Source organism: Schistocerca piceifrons, chromosome 3, assembly GCF_021461385.2.
Source record: "Schistocerca piceifrons isolate TAMUIC-IGC-003096 chromosome 3, iqSchPice1.1, whole genome shotgun sequence".
NCBI lineage: Eukaryota > Metazoa > Arthropoda > Insecta > Orthoptera > Acrididae > Schistocerca > Schistocerca piceifrons.
The window spans coordinates 447,227,043-447,244,834 of NC_060140.1; positions in this window are offsets into that span (position 1 = coordinate 447,227,043).

Below are 17,792 nucleotides of genomic sequence, written 5' to 3' on the forward strand. Positions count from 1 at the left end.
CTTGAAACTTTCATTTGTATTCTGAGTGCCTCATGAGGTCGTTTACTAAGCAAAACAGGGTCACTCAGGTCGCTGAAAATTAGTTTTATTTCATTCAAAACAGGCTTAGGAAGGGAATGTTTATGATGGTATATTTGACCACTTTCTTTTTCATTTTGGTAACTACACCGAGAATCTGCTCCTCTAGGGCGAAGTTCGTGAACAGGGTGGTCATATGTGGACAACTTATGACAGTAGGTGGGCCATAGAGCTTTTCTCATTGCTGTAACATCATTCAGAGGTGCGGGTCGTCTAATGGCCACTTCGTAATAAGTCTGAAGAAGGTCTATTTCAGTTTCTGTCAATCTGCCTCTGCCAGACAGAGATTTTCCATAACATAGCAACTTTCCTTTCATTTCTCTTCGTAGCTTCCTCAATCTAGCACCCATCCTCTTTTACACATGTCCACAACACTCCAGTTTTGTTATACGGCACCACCGTAAACATTGAACTCATTAATTTTATTAAAAGCTTTAGAGTCCCCATCGCCTAGGTACTTCGTATATTTAACGTTATAAACGGGCACCGACCTATGAAATATTTTTAGAGCTCCATCGCACTACATACTTCCACTGTAACCACCATAATTCTAGAACACTGATGTTCAATATGTCGTTCAGTGTTACCATGACAGGAGTGGCAGTACTTAGATAAGCACTCAACATCAACAACTCTTCCATTCTCCAGAGAACTAGCACTTACAATACCATTAAAAGAACGATGTCCTCGACGTTGCCATGTAACATCAAGTGCAACAGCAGTGTCCCTGGTTCCACTAATATTTACAGTTTCTTCTGCTGCACGTTTCATAGATGCTTTACACACAACCGTCAAGGCACCTAAATGGGTTATCATGTACTTGCTGAACCTACAGTGAAGAGGAGGAAGGTCCATCAAACCACAAAACGTTTGAGCAGCGTTTTTTCCTTTTGCTATTCCATGCGTTGCATACACTAAACTCAAATTCACATCATATGAATTATGCAGAATGTTCGGAGTCATTTTCGAGATAGATTTATTGCAGGATCTACGTAGAACAACTAATTTTGACGCTAAACCATTCCTGCTACTTTGTAGTTCAGTTATTTCTGGGCAGCCTGCACATCACATTGCAGACATTTCTCCACTTCGTTTATCAAAGAAGATAAGATGCCCACGTCAACAATAACAAATCCACTACAAACAGCGTCATCGTTAACACAAAAATTTGAATTACCAGAAGGCGTGCGATGTGGCAGTTTTTTTCCCTGAAGAACTGATACAGGGGTTACTTACAACGGCGTCGCTTGCTTTGTTGTTGAACTGGTTACCACGAAATTTCCTTTTATTGAATTTCTTGATGCATCGCATAGTTCGTATTTATTGCACTGTAAAGGATATGTACTTCCACAATTATATGTAGCATTTGGGCAACAAACATTCAGTAACACGTGAACAAATTGCTTCAGCGAAACAAAAGTAAATACTAGCAAAGATAATTATTTACATTCATCAGGAACCTGCACTGTTCCGAACATATACAATGTATCATACGTATAATCGCTGTAAACAGAAAGTTAACAGTTCTTTTCGGAAAAATACTGGTTTCTGTGAAAGAAATAAAGGGACGTGGAGACATACATGACCATAACTTTAAAATTTGGTATACATAGTTAATTTTTCATTTTAAATCCTATTATGTATATATCAATGTAATCAGGAAAGACTATAAATTTTAATAAAGTCATAAAAAATTTCGATTTTTCTACCATTTATAAGTATCCTGTATCCTTAAGAAGCATTTACATGTATATGACGACAAACCTGTTGTAATAAATACATATGTGTACCATACGGACATAAAGACACATTACACGTTTTGCCTAAAATCTACTCCATCCTATGGGTGAAACAAGAGGCTGTAGCTGCAGAAATAAGATGAGTGCCTTGTTGTAATATCATTGAACCACCTCACTCGTTGTACTGTTGTCTGTTGTTAGCAGTAGTAGTTCTGGATGCATACGCCATTAACAAATAATTATTATACTAGTTCACACACGAACTGAACGCTTAAACGAGTTGTAGAAGAAATTCAATGGTGTGAAATCTGTAACTAGCAATGATTTCAGATCTATCTAATCACAGTTATTATTGTACAAAGTATCTAGAAACTATACGAGTTTTTTTCCATCTTGGCCGAAGATAACATTTTCATGTATTATCATTTGGACTCAATGTAAGTTCCAGAGTGCTCGTTACTGCTCTACATACAGTTATAAGAGCGACCTACTGGATAAGGTTACGTTGTATGTAAATGAAATTATAATTGATATTGTTATGTGGAAGGAACATCTTGGTTTAGTCGACTGCACGTTATTGAAATTTTCACATGTTTGAGTCACAGTCAGCCTCTAAATGTCGCAGTTTAATAGAGCAGAAACTAAAGTTTTAGGACATATTGTAACGTCCCCTTTGAAAAATTATACATGACAGTGCTTAAACTGACACACAATATTTTTTAGCGCAACGCAATCTGACTTTCAATAATCCCTACAAAAGAATGGCCCTGACTAACAATAACCTATAACTTTCATGAATCACTTACCTCACAAAAATCTTCCTTACTCGAACTACTGCAATACAGCGAGCGCCACTACTGCCAGATAAATAAAAGATTCAAAATACTGAAGGCACTAACTACTGATAGGTATAGCTAGTAAATGAAAGATTTTGATAGAGAACAAACAATTTATAATAGTGTTCAAAAGTCATAATATATATAGCAGTTCATGACATCCATTCTTACAAATTGACTGTCTGTGATGGACATACGTCCAGATCATCCGCACTCAAAATTCCACCATCTCTCTTCCCCACATCCACCACTGCTGGCGGCTCACCTCCAACTGCGCAACGCTACGTGCTGTACACATCCAGCTGCCCAACACTACAATGGCAGACAACAATGCACACTAGCCACAGGCTGCACACAGCACAGCCAGTGATTTCCATACAGAGCGCTACGTGGCGTTACCAATAAGAAAACTTATACAGCCTACTTACAATATTATCTCTCCTTCAGCTAGAACTCCTTAACATAGCACTAAGGAATTTCCCGGTTCCTAAAACAGATGTCAGCTAAAGGTTTCCATTGGTCTCTATTCATTTCTGCGTCGTTTTGTACCAGACAATTTGCTCAGTAGCCCAGCACTGTTAAATTTATTAAGAAGTTCAGAATGGTTTCGACAGACAAATGTCAGTCATATTTTGAAAAGATAAAAAATGATTTGACAAATTTTGAAATCCTGTTACTCCAACACGAGTTTAGGCTTCTGTATTGCCACAGATGCATCTTTTTCAAGGCTGCCTGTTTCAAATGCATGAAAAGGATAGTAAAAATGAAGTACACATGATATGTTTTACAAGTGGAACAGTTTCAGAATACGGCCGTGCGTATTCGGGCGATGAACTGGAGGTTTTACCTGTGAGGTGGGTGTTCTAAAAATTTAACTATTACACTTATGGCAGACACATTAAGGTATTTTGCGATAACCAGACATGAGCATTTTTTTAACCTGCAAGTTACTTCAAGCTCGAATCGCAAGATGGACCGCCTTTCTTCAGGAATATAGTTTCGATATAATGCACATAAAAGGCAAGGATAATGTTGTAGCGGATACTTCTCATATCAACCACAGTGTCTTAGTGATCTTGCAGACTTACCTGAACACGTTACTGATTACCGAATTCTTTTAATGCAAGGTATACATTATAGACAATGCTATTGAGACATGTGTAGTAACATGGCCACACTATAAGATGCAGATCCCTGATGGTAAAATGTCAAGACATTACTGACGCAAAACCCATCTTACAACTCATACAACAAAATGCGAAACAACGTATTATTTTACCAAAGTAGTATTAAAAATCATAACTGATATGTTTTTGTACATCTGAAGCTTGCAGAAACACTTTAGTCTGGCATACACATAATGTTTGGAGGCACTACAGTGCATCAAAATGTCTAAGAAAACTGAAATTTTATTGCGGTCTTCCTAACATGTGAAGATGTGTAGAACAGTTGTTGAAACCTTGTCAGATCTGTCACACAACAAAACCCAGAAACAAGTGCTGTTAAGCAGAAATTCACCCTAAATTACCAACTCATCCTTTTCAAGTAGTACCTATCGACGTTGATGAATCAGCACCCCATGCATGCCGCGGAGTTAAGTATGTAGTAGGTATATATGATTTTTTTTCCGAAATATGTCAAGCTGTGTTAAAGATGACAACAGCGTCTGCCATCTTCAGAAGAATTCTTATGGCCTACATACCGACAGTTAGTAAACCTATCGTATTCCTAACAGGTAACGCTTAAAATTTGGAAGACGTTTTACAACAATTAAACATAAAGCACATTTCGACTTCAAAATTTCATCAGAAAAGTAATCAACTGAATGTATTTTCAGAGAATTTAGCCGTTCTGTACGAAAATATGCAAGCAGAAAATATGGTACAGATTCATTGAACAATTTGAGCACATCATAAACAGCTTACCGATACACGATACTTTACACATCATGAGATTCTTTAATGATCAGTAACGAGGTTAATTATTGAATAAATTCACTGCCATACCTACCTAAAGAAGAATTAAGGCTTGAAGAAAAAGTAAGAAAGATACTGCATTCATTCAGCAGGCTACAATTCGAAAAAATGCCTACGACCAAAGCTATGGCGTGTACAAGAATATTCAGTTGAAAAAAAGCATGTTGTTAAACAAAAAGCCTCCTTACAGAGGAGACATAGTAAGTGGCTCCTACTTTAGAACCGAATCCAAGCTTATTCTCAAAAGTACGGTGGTATTGCACATTCAGTGAAATTGTGACTGTATTGAGATTTACTTGGTAGAGAAGACGCAAGTTATCTGGATGGAAATGCAGATGCAGAAATAGCTTCGCATGTGGAACGGTAAGTGTTTTGGGACCCTTGCTGTTCAATTTGTGTAGTAATGCCCTCGCGCATAACACCGAAAGTAATCTCAGACGTTTCGTTCATGATGCACGTATTTACAATGAAGGGACGTAGCTGTACAGATATTTAATCAGAACTTAAAAACAGTTCCATGATGCACAAAGAAAGGCAACTGGCTTTAAATGTCTAGCAGTGTCAAATTGTGTACTTCATAAAACAAAAAGAAAACGCACAGTCCTGTAACCATATCAGTGAGTTACAGTTGGGAGCGATCAGCCCACACAAATTACTGTGTATACCAAATTGTAGTAGACCTGTGGTCTATGGCCGAATAAAAATTTAAAACAAGGTAGCTTCTTTGATTGTTAGTCAGAACTTCCTTGGTCCTGGGTTCGAACGTGGCCACCGCTTAAATTGTGAATAACAATTATCAGCAATGGCGGTCGAGAACTTCCGGCATATAAGTCACGATCATTCAGCCAATGGCCTTGTCAAAGAGGGTGGAGGAGTTGACGGAGGTTTGCCCTTGCCATAGGCAAATACCCCCCAAAGACGGAAGAACAAGGAACGTTCAACAGAATGAAGATGCAGAAGGCAATGGAAACCACTGCATTAAAGACACACAATGGGTGACCACGGGACAAGCGGCTTGTAATGGAAAAAGTGTGACGATGATCTATTCACTGGCAAAAGCCTTCCGACCAGCCATCCATTCTCTTGGAAGGGGCTGCCAAGGCGATGTGACCAACGAAAAAAGAGAACGTTCTACAAGTCGGGGCGTAGAATTTCAGAGGTTTGAACTTGCTAGGAAAGGTACAACATCTGTAAAAGGGAATGCCAAGTCTCAGACTAGATACAGTGTGGGTCAGTAAAGTGAAATGAAAAGTAAGCAAGGATTTCTGGACAGATGAATATACGGTAATATTAACTGCAGCAAGAGTTGTATAACAGGAGTGGGATTCGTTGTGATTAGGAAAACAATGTAGGGAGTGAGTTAATGTGAACAATTCAGTGATGGGACTGTTCTGATCAGAATCGACAGCAAACTAACTCCGTCAATGATATTTCAGATATACACGCTGACGCCACAGACCGAAGATGAAGAGATAAAGTACATCAGGATATTGAACGGGTAATTCAGTACCTAAAGGGAGATGAAAATCTAATAGTCATGGGCGGCTGGAAAGCAGTTGCAGGGGAAGGAGTAGAAGAATGGCTTACGGGAGACTGTCGGCTTGGTATTAGGAATGAGAAAGAAGGAAGACTAATTGAGTTCTGCAATAGTAATAGCGAATACTCTGTTCAAGAGTCATAACAGGAGAAGGCACACTTGGGAAAGGCTAGGAGCCACGTGAAGATTTCGGTCAGATTACATCATGGTCAGGCAGAGAACCCGAAATCAGATATGGGAGTGTAAGGCATACCCAGGACCAGATAGAGACTCAGATCACATTGTAGTAGTGATGAAGAGTAGACTTAAGTTGAAGAAATTAGTCGGGAAGAATAACGCGCAGAGAAGTGGGAATGATCAGAGACGCTTGAAGTTCTCTGATAGCGCTATAACCAATAGCTTAATAGGTCATTCAGTCGAAGAGGAATGGCCGTCTCTGAAATGCGCTATGACTGAAATTGGAAAGAAACACGAAGATACAAGGAACGTTACGGCGGAGAAACCATGGGTAACAGAATATATACTTCAACTGATTAATGAAAGAAAGAAGTACAACAATGCGAGCGGAAGCTAAGGCGAAATGGCTCAACGAAAAATGTGAAGTACTCGAAAAAGAAATGATTGTCGGAAGGACTAAATCAACACATAAAAAAGGCAATGAAATTAAAAGCAAGGGTGACAACAAGAAGAATGCAATGAGAACAAAGAGGAGACAGCGGATAGGAGGAAAGAGCATGTTGAAGGCCACTATGACGGGAAAGACTTGTGTCATGACGTGATAGAAGGAAACACAGGAGTCCACATGGAAGAGATATTTGATCCAGTGTTAGAATTTAAAAGAGCTTTGGATGGCTTAAGATCGAATAAGGCCGAAGTAATTGACATAATTCCATCAGAGTTTCTAAAATCATCGTGGGAAGTAAAACCGATTATTCACGTTGTCGTACTGAATATATAAGACTGGCGATGTATCCTCTGACTTTCGGAAAAACGTCATCCATACAATTCCCAAGATTGCAAGATCCGACAAGAGTAAGAATTACTGCAAAGTCAACGTAAAGGCTTTTGGATCCACGTTGCTAACAACAATAACGTACATAAGAATGGAAAATAAACTGAAGATGCGTTAGATGACGATCAGTTTGGCTTTACGAAAGACAAAGGCACCCGACAGGCAGTTCTGACGTGGCGGCTTATAATGTAATCAAGTCTAACGAAACACCATGACAGAGACGTTCATAGGATTTGTCGACCTGGAAAAACCATTCGACAATGTAAAATGATGCAAGAGGTTCGCATTTGTGAGAAGAATAGGGATAACCTATAGAGAATGGAGGTTAATATACAATACGTACTAGAGGCAAAAGGGAACAATAAGAGTGGAAGACTAAGAACGAAAAGCTCGTACTAAAACGGGTGTAACGTTGGAATGTAGTCTTTCACCCCTGCTCTGCAATCTATGCATCGAAGAAGCAATGCTGCAATTAAAAGGAAGGTTCAAGAGTGGAATTAAAATAAAAGGTGAAAGGATATCAGTTTTAAGATTCGTCGATGACATCACTATCCTCAGTGAAAGTGGAGAAGAGTTACAGGATGTGTTGAATGAAATGAACAATCCAATGAATATAAAATATAGACTGACAGAAAATCGAAAAAAGTCGAAAGTAATTGAGAAGTAGCAGAAATGAGTACAGCGAGAAGAAGGTTGGTAATCACGAGGAAGATTACATTAAGGAATTCTACTACCTAGGCACCAAAATAACCCATAACAGTCGACGCGAGGAGCACATAAAAAGTAGGTTAGCACTGGCGAAAAGGGCATTTTTAGTAAAGAGAAGTCTACTCGTCTTAAAAACAGGCCTTAATATGAGAAAGAAATTTCTGAGATTGTACGTTTGGAGCACAGAATTATATGGTTGTAAAATATGGACTGTGAAAATACCGGAACGGAAGAGATTCAAAGCACCTGAAATGTGGTGCTACAGCAGAATGTTAAAAAATAGGTGAAATGATGAAGTAAGGAATGAGGAGGCTCTCTGCAAAATCGTCGAGGTAAGGAATGTATGGAAAACAATGACAAGAAGGATGGACAGGATGGTAGGACATCTGATAAGACAACACGGAATAATTTCCATGGTACTAGAGGGAGCCGTAGAGTGCTAAAACTGTAGAGGACGAAGAGACTGGAATTGATCCAGCAAATAATTGGGGATGTAGGCTGCATGTGGAACTCTGAGGGGTAGGCACAAGAAAGGAATTCGTGGCGGGTAGCATCAAACCAGCCAGAAAACTGATGAAAAACGCAGTTGTAGGTACATTAAATGACACAATCGCACAGGCTAAATCATTGGTAAAGGAGCTGTCACCCAGCTGTTCGTAGGTTGAATAATATGGAACGTTCGTGCTGCCCATCCTAGAAAATTGTTCAAGTTTGTTGAAACCATTCCATATAGGACTAAGTTGGGATATTTACCGAATACAGTGGAGGGCAGCACGAATGGTAGTAGGCTTGATAGTCCACGCGAGTGTGACACCAATATGATAAAATAATTGAACCGCCAGATTGTTGATACACACAAATTATGCATCGAAAATTTTCTTAGAAAATGTTTAGAACAAACTTCTTGTGATGAATATAAGAATATGTGACAGTCCCCACATTTCACTCTCATAGAGATCGTGGAGACAAGATTGGACTAAATACAGCGAGTAGCGAGGCATTTAAACAATCATTCTTTCCAGGCTCAGTCCGTGAATGGAGGGGGCAAAACCTCTAGTAACTTGTACAATGGGACATACATTCTCCTATGCACTTCACAGTTGGTTTCAGAGTAGAGGCGTGGATGTAGATGTAATCCGAATGTCAGACTCGTTCCGTTTAGCTACCTGCTACTATTACATACATCAAACAAAACAGCTTTGGTTGATGACAGAACTGTTGTTCCATTACTCTGAAATCTCACATTTCCAAACTGCTCACAAGAATAATACAATGATTATGGAAAGAAAAATTTGAAGGGGTCAGGAGGGATTGGACTAGCTGACTTTCTTCTGAAAAGAACGAAATAGCTACAGAAAATCTGGTCTAAATTTATTCCTTATGTGGCTCCAGTGAAAGCCTTAATAACGAGAGGGAGAAAGGCTGAAGACGATGTGGATTAACCTTATCGACAGACTAGTTAACTAAAACTCTCGAGCAGGTGGTACCCGCATTTAACCACGCTAGTGAAAAAAATTTTTATCACATGTACTTAGCAGATTTGGGGGAGGAGCGTAGATAACTTGGACGAGGAAACGGACACAAAGTTTGTGGCCACCAGACCTTGCGTCTTTGTTCAAGGCTAAGTCCAAAAACCCTCCACGATCTCTGTTACAGTGCGGGTGTGTGACAATGTTAGTTATCATCAGAGGTGGGAATGTTAAGTCTTACAAGCTCGTTGGTGGTATTCGGGAAGATCTGATTGTGTATTAAGTTTCATGCGATTCCTCCCACCTCATCTTTATTAAGAACAAAAGACAAAGCATTTAAATTCACGAAAACTGATGCACTTATGATACAACACCAAAAAAAAGGTGTCATTTTGAGCAAATAAAGAAAAACCTTACCTGTTGGGCTGCGAAACCTACTCCTAGTAGTCCCCTGGCCTATATTGTAATGCGATTTGTTTTTAATAAAAACTTTGGAGCATTTTTACAAAAATTCGATATACGGAAAAAAATTTAAAATTGAGTTAGGCATGGTAATGGCAAAACGTTGACATTTCACATCAACCCCTGAACCAAGTTTTAGCAAAAGTCGACTACTGATGTGCGTATGACAACTTTAAATCAGAAAGTTTTAGCAAAACTCATATATGCATTCTTACAGTTACAGCAAAAGTCGACAAGCGCAGTTTGATTATTCTCTAGTGTCTCGGCTCACTTTCCGCAGCAAGCAGTTGACAATAATGGAATGTATTGGTTGCCTTAAGTGACGTTACTCCTTATTGTAACAATATTTGCTGCAGAAGTAGGATTGCACTCATATTTCATTTTCGTCGAAACACGCGAAAGCTGAATGGATGATGATTCTTGTGATTCTGAAAAGACTTGTCAGTCAAAGAATGTTCCAGTGGAAGAAAATCCTGATTCAGGAACTCTTCACACTTACCTGAAAAGCAAAGAAAAAAGTGTGCAAAAGAACCTGTCATTAAATGACACCATGGAATTGAGGTTTCGACTTCAAAATTTGAAGGAATGAAAGAATGAAAAGCTGCTGAACACTGCTATGAAGATATTTCCTACTTTCATCATCATGTGACACCATTAAATAAAATCAATCAGGATAAGATTCTGTTAAAGTTTCTTAATATTTGTTCACCTAGCGCAGAGCAGTGGACACGTAAAATGAAAAAAGGAAGAAAACAGCTACAGTGAAGATACCATCAGAAAAAGGAAAGTTGTGCCTGTTTGTGCTGCCACTTTCCGAGAAGTATCTGGCACGTCAAATGACGTTATCCTAATTAGGTTCCATGAAGGAAGAAGGTTACCAAAGAAAAGAAGAGGAGTCGACAAAACAGGAAAGGCTATTGCCACAAAGAATGATATTAAAAAAGGCTATTGCCACTAAGAATGATATATAAAAAAATCTATACAGAAAGAGGGGGAAGTCTACGACAGGTTGTCATCAAATCTAACAGTGAATAAAATGTTAAAAAGCTTCTGTGAAGAAAGAAAAAGTTCAGGACTGAAACAATGCTCCTTTTCAAAATACAAGCATATATTTTACGAGCATTTCAATCTATTACTAAGGGCACTTCACACCAATACCTGTTCCACTTACAACGTTGGTTTGATGGAAAAACAAGCAGAAACATGTTTGCAGAAGAAAAATGAACTACAAATTAAGCAACAATTACATAGAATTGGTGCAAATTTGTTTTATGATATAATGGAGGAAGATAGTCCAACTCTGATTAAGATTTGCTTTGGCATACATCAAAATCAGCCTTTTCCAGAACTATTAGCTTCTGTGCTAGTCAAGTATGGTTATGTAATCTGAGCATCGTGATGTACGTGTCAGTGTCAGTGTCAGTGTCAGTGATCTAAGTACTTTTTTCTATCCTGTTCCGAGAACTTTTCAAACCACCCTCATACTATTTCATAAGTGACTACAGAAAGGAAATTTATTATTTGCACTGGTGTTAAAGCGCTCCTACAACCTTGTACCAAATTTTCGTAATTGTTTAGCAACGTAAAATTTGTTATGATCATCACTCTTGATCTTACAAATGGCTGATTGTTTCATAAATTACAATATCTACATAATGTTGGAGAATTCTCTTCACTCATTGTGAGTACAGAAGTCTATTTTCACTTTAGTGATAGGACAGTCTTCTTGTACTTCCCGTAACATACGTCCATAATGCTGTAATAACACATATTTAGCTTTGTTCTGTGGTTGTTCTGTTGTTAATATAACTATTTCATCACATCTTATGTTTTCATTGTTGTGTTTCCTGTCACAGACTATCTTCACCATTTCTTTCTTGTTCCCATTTCTAATCAATTTTTAATGTTTATTGCTATCATCGAGTTTAAACACAGTTGCGATTTGGTTTAACAGTCTTCCACGGTGTATATTTAATATAATACTAGTTGGTAATTTTGTGTTTTTGTAGGTACTTGAAAACAAATTAGTTCCGAAAATGGGCAATGGTACAGCGAAGAAAGGACAAAATTGTACAAGCCGCTACAGACAACATTTACCTTCACAAAATTTTTGAATACTGTGTACTCATATATCAACAAAATTTTGGAGATATTGCCTATGACACATAAGGTAAATTACGTATATACAGCGGACATGGATTAAAATGTTGAAATTCAATAAAGGCACGAGGTTTAACAAAGAGGTCTTCCAATAATAAGTTAGACCCAAAAAAATTGAATTTTAAAATAAAATGTGTGTTAGCAGCCAGAAAGACCGTGCTGACGTTTAGATTGATCACGGAAGCAAGGCTGACGAAAAATCAAGATATGTTCATAGGATTTGTCGATTTAGGACAAGCATTCGAGTGTGCAAAATGGAGCAAGATGATCGAAAAGCCGAGAGAAATCGGAGTAAGCTGTAGGGAAAGACGGGTGATATATGGCATGTATAAGATCCAAGGTGGAACAACGAGACTGGAAGACCAAGAAAGAAGTGCTCAGACTGAACAGTCTTTAAGACAGGGATATATTCCTTCGCCACTATTGTTCAGTCTCTACATCGAAGAACTAATGGCGGAAATGAAAGAAGGGATCACGGGTGGGTTTAAATTCAAGGTGAAAGTGTCGCTGCTGACATTGCCGTACTCAGTGACAGTGGAGGGGATGACAGGATTTGTTAAATGAGTTGAACAGTATAAAGAGTAGAGAATAAGGACTGAGAGTAAACCACAAAATGACACAGGTAATGAGGAACAGCAGAAATGGAAATAACAGAAACGCAATATCAAAAATTTATTATCATGAAGATGACGAATTTAAGGAAATCTGGTACCCTGAAAGTAAAATAACCCATAGCGAACGAAGGAAAGAGGACATGAAAAGCAGACTAGTACAAGCAAGGAGGGCATTCCTGGGCAAGAGGGGTCCACTGATATCAAACATAGGCCTTAATTTCAGGAAGAAATGTCTTAGAAGGTACATTTCCAGCACGGCAATGGTGGAGAATCATGAACAGCGAAAGATCCGGAACAGAAGAGGATCGAAGCGTTTGAGAAGTGGCGATACACAATAATGTTGAAATTCAGATGGAGTGATAGCATTAGAAATGAGGCGGTCCTCCACAGAATAGGTGATGAAATGTACAAATGGAGAACACAGATAGCAAGAAGGGACAGGATAATAGGAGTTGTAACAGGAAAATAGGAGTTTTGTTAAGGTATCAGAGAGTAACCTCCAATGTACTATTGGGAGTTGTAGAGGGTAAACACCATAGAAGAGGATTCAGACCGTGATACAACCAGGACATAATTGAGGACGCGAACTTCAAGGGCTACTTCGAGGTGAATTGGTTGGGACAAGGAGAAGAGCTCGTGACTGGCCGCATCAGAACCGTCAGATGATTGATGATTTAAAAAAAAGGTTTAAAATGAGATGTTTGCTGTGTAATACATTTTGAGTTGTAACTCGGAAATTATTTATGCCAACCAAAATTAATTTATGTCCATAGCCAACTACAGAAGTAAGATATGTTCATATTTTCTCGTACCCAAAGCAGAGGGCACCGTGTGTCGCGAGAGTTCAACCAGCACATACGAGTACTGCATTGCTGAAAGCAAACGTGGTGCTTCTACCGTTGAGTGGAAGGTAACAGGACAGAGAGTGACTAACATCTAAACGCTTCATCTGTTGGAAAAATGTACATAAATCGCCAGTACTTATTTAGTGTGTCAGTAGTGGGTGTGTGTGAAATGTGTGTGTGAAATCTTATGGGACTTAACTGCTAAGGTCATCAGTCCCTAAGTTTACACACTACTTAAACTAAATTATCCTAAGGATACACACACCCATGCCAGAGGGAGGACTCGAATCTCCGCAGGGACCATCCGCACAGTCCATGACTGCAGCGCCTTAGAACGCTCGGCTAATCCAGCGCGGCTGTCAGTAGTGCATAAAAGATAAACGGGTGTGGTAGGATATCGTGAAGGCGTGCTTTCCGACATGCCACGACCTTGATTTAGGGAAACACTTTCATTTAATCTAGCTAAATGTGGCTATTAAATAAAGTTGATGGAACGCAAACAGTGCGAAGTACGACCGAACTGGATAAACGGTACGTATAGTGCAATTTAGTTGCTTCATCTCAAAAATGATATTTGATAGATTTCTTTCTGTATGATCTTAATATTAATATCTACAAATCAGCTTTCAACACAGAGAAAGAAAATGTAACGATGAAAAGCTTAAAAGAAGTTAGAGATAAAGAAGGAAAAAATTGTTTACAGAAGAATGGCAAGAAGAACAATGTACATGGTATTAATGGCAGATGCAGAGGAGAGGTAGTGTTGAGGGAAGGATTCCATCCATCTTTCATCGAGTAAACTCCAATTAACCACAGTGTCTGGGTTCAAAAGAGTATGGAATGAGACCGACAGCTCACATTTTAGTTATTCTTTATTCATTATTACAAAATACCTTTGTCAGTGATAATAATATAGGCGTTTAAAGTTGCTGTAAAGGAACTTTTGAACCATCATATACTGACATGTATCTTGATTACTTAATTATAAAGTTCTTAGCTTCTAGAGGGCATTACAAGCTGACGGAAGCGCTTTTCAGTTTTGTGTAGGCGTATCGTAGGGATTGAGTTGACAACACTGCAACTGCAGGCTTTGCTGTTTTGAAACATACAGACAATGTGACCAGCTCCAGTGATTCATTTGTCATGTTTTACAATACTGCAGATAATTTCAGTAAGGCACTAATTTTTGTGAGAGATTCGTATTCATATCATATTCTGACATCTCCCTATTTATATAAAACTTTCATAGTCTTGTTTAATTCATCCTTTTGGAACATATCAAAATTTAGCTTCTTGCATCCCCGAAAACCCTGCCACCAAGGACGGTGGCACGGTTCACTCCCAACTCCAAACCCCCTTGAGCCGCCATTGGTCAGTTACTAAAAACGCACTTGAATTCTTACCTTCAGTATGTTTAAATGTTGGTATATGATGCATATTACCATGTATATCACTTTGACCTTGTAAAATACGTTTCGTATCATCTGTCTATGGATGGAAGATTAAGTTTCACTTATTTTCACGCCAGCAATGCATGTACAGTAGTATGGAAAGATGTACGTTGCCAATAGTTATCTGTTCTATCTCTGAATATATTTGTGCCAGAAATTAGAATAGCATATATCAGCCTCGGCCTGTATGTGGAAGTGCTGAAGCTCACGTGTGATATGACTGGTTATACGATTCTAGGATGATGTTTCAGTTCTTCGAGCGTAAGGTAAATGGACTGTTTCATGTATGGCTTTCAGAATAAAATAATTTTTCGATTGCATGCAACATCACGTACGACATATTGCGTAATGATTACGTGTAAGTAAGTAAGTCTACTTCTATTTAAAAACACAATGATCGTTACGTTTAATGGGTTTCCACGGTGTACTTATTTAATTTAAATAATACTTATCTATGTTGACGTATTCTTTCGTAGGTACTTTAAAAACAACAAAACGTTGAAACTGACCAGTTTCACAACGAACAAAGGATACAATTGTATAGCCTACTACGGACAGCGCTTACATTCACTAACAAGTACCTCCACTGGCTACCACAGTTGGAACCAAAAACTCAAGCCACGAGCAACGTCAAATGAGGGATGTAGTACTTTGTAAACGAAGGATACAGTTTTCTTGTACTGAAGTGATTGGTATACCAATGCAGAAAGGATACTTTTCACACAAACACAATTTACTACGTAATTATGACTGTGTATTGTATTCAAGTAGAAGAAGATGTAGTAGGTAATATATTGTTGATTATGAGATATTAATTTCCTACTAAATATCGGCGCGTGTCGGTAACATTGAGAAATTGTGTTTACCTACAGTTACCCTTCCCTCAACAATCTTGCTGTCAACGCATTTTTCTCTGAAAGGAGGCTGGTGTTATTCAAGACTCAAATACACCATGAGATTCCTCAGTCTTTTGGCTACACAATCATATTTTTCAACATATTGTCTTTTCAATACGTCAGCCTTAGATCACCTTTTTGGGAGGGCATTTGTGCCCGTCTGGTACCACTCTACTGGTCGAGGTCGGAGCCAACGTCTTTCTGCATCAATAACTTCCCCATAATCACGTACTGCTTGAATCCTTCATTGGGGCAATGGAATTGGGAAGGTGCGAGAGATCCGGGCTGTATGTTGGATGAAGAAGAACAGTCCAATGAAATTTTGTGAGCTCCTCTCGTGAGGGCAGACTTTCGTCAGCATTACCAACAGCGACGTCCAGTTGAGCAGCGAGGTCTTTGATTATGATTCATCGGTCAACTCGAATGAGAGTGGCTGCTCGTTGCAACATAGCGGGAGTCGCATCTCAGTGCGGCTGGCCGGCTCGCTGGAGACTTGACAGATTTGCGCGGCTTTGTTGCTATGGTGACAGACGCCTCACCCAAAGACTCACCGTGCTGTAGTTCACTGCCAGGTCTCCGAAGGCATTCTGCAAGCGCCTACGAACACCTGCGATGCTCCGGTTTTCTGCCAAAAGAAACTCAGTGAAAATAAACTCACTGTCGTTACACATGCCGTTTTGCAGGCTACGGTGTAGCACTGCCTCCTATCGTGACATCACAATGAGAAGAGGCTTCAGTAGAAAGGGCAAGCCTATTTGTTTCTGTAAGCTAAGAAACGCAAGTACACAAGAATACAGCTCATCTGATGGAAAACGTGTACTAACATCGATATCTGACACGCACATAATAAAAACACCATGAAACAGCACAAATAATTTGGAAGTGGAACGTGAATTATCGGAATGTCAGAAGAGATGCAAATGAACGGATATTGTAAGTATTGCTACTGAAGAATGTTCCACATTAAATTGAGATAAAGTAACAGATGAATTGTAATACGATATGAGTATTCAGAAGACATCGGAGAATTTTCAGCGGAAGAGGGACGAATTTTTGGTCTGACTGATGAAGCACGCAGGAATAATTTAAATCAACTTATTAAAATGTGACATGGAGTCGCATGGAGAACTCTTAGGACGAAGAAAAATAAGAAATAATTTACCTGTTTTGCTCACTGAACAAACCCAGTATGCTCAGACAACAAGAACGATTCAAAATATTCCGTTGTAGCAGCACTGCAGTTTCGTGTACACCTTTTTTTCTGCCTTTGATTCTTAAAATTATGGTTATGTAGAAAAGTTATGTTGCTGTCACAGGCTTTAATATCCACCCAGTAAAACACTGGTTTGGGGCTCACACATGAGGCTGCCGGAACTGCGTCATGTCTTATACTCTTATACAAGTGAATAATAGTTTTATGGTGCATGAACTACAACATCTTTTGCGTACCTTTAAGTGAGGACTTCTTGAATGATGATTATCAAAGCAGTATTACCAAGTCTGATGAATGGCGGGAAAATCGATTTGCTATTTCTTGTGCTACGCAAAATACAATCGTCATCTCTTGTACGTGAAGTGTTTGTGAATACACTACTGCTGGTATTAAATAGCACACGTCAATGCTAGCAGTCTGTAGACAGAGTAAAGGAGATGTTTGTATTTTTAGACACTAGTATTTTAATTGCTTTAAATGGGAAAGGAAATGCATTTGTGTTGCTCTGCAAATAATCCTGGCTTCTGAATTAATGAAAATTAGAATTCACACCAAAAGTGTGAGGATTGCTACTCTGCACGAGGAAAGCTGTGATACAAAGCAGCTTCAATTAGCACAAACACTGTACCGTCGCTCTGGGCAGTGCATCAGCTATAGCTGAAACAAAATTAAACCCAGGCTGTACGCAGAGTTCCTTCTTTAATTAATTACTGCCTTTAATTACATGACTGGCAAATTTTCATTGTCGGCTCGCCTGCGAGTGTACCGCGTTAGGCGGGATAGTAGCGCTCATTAC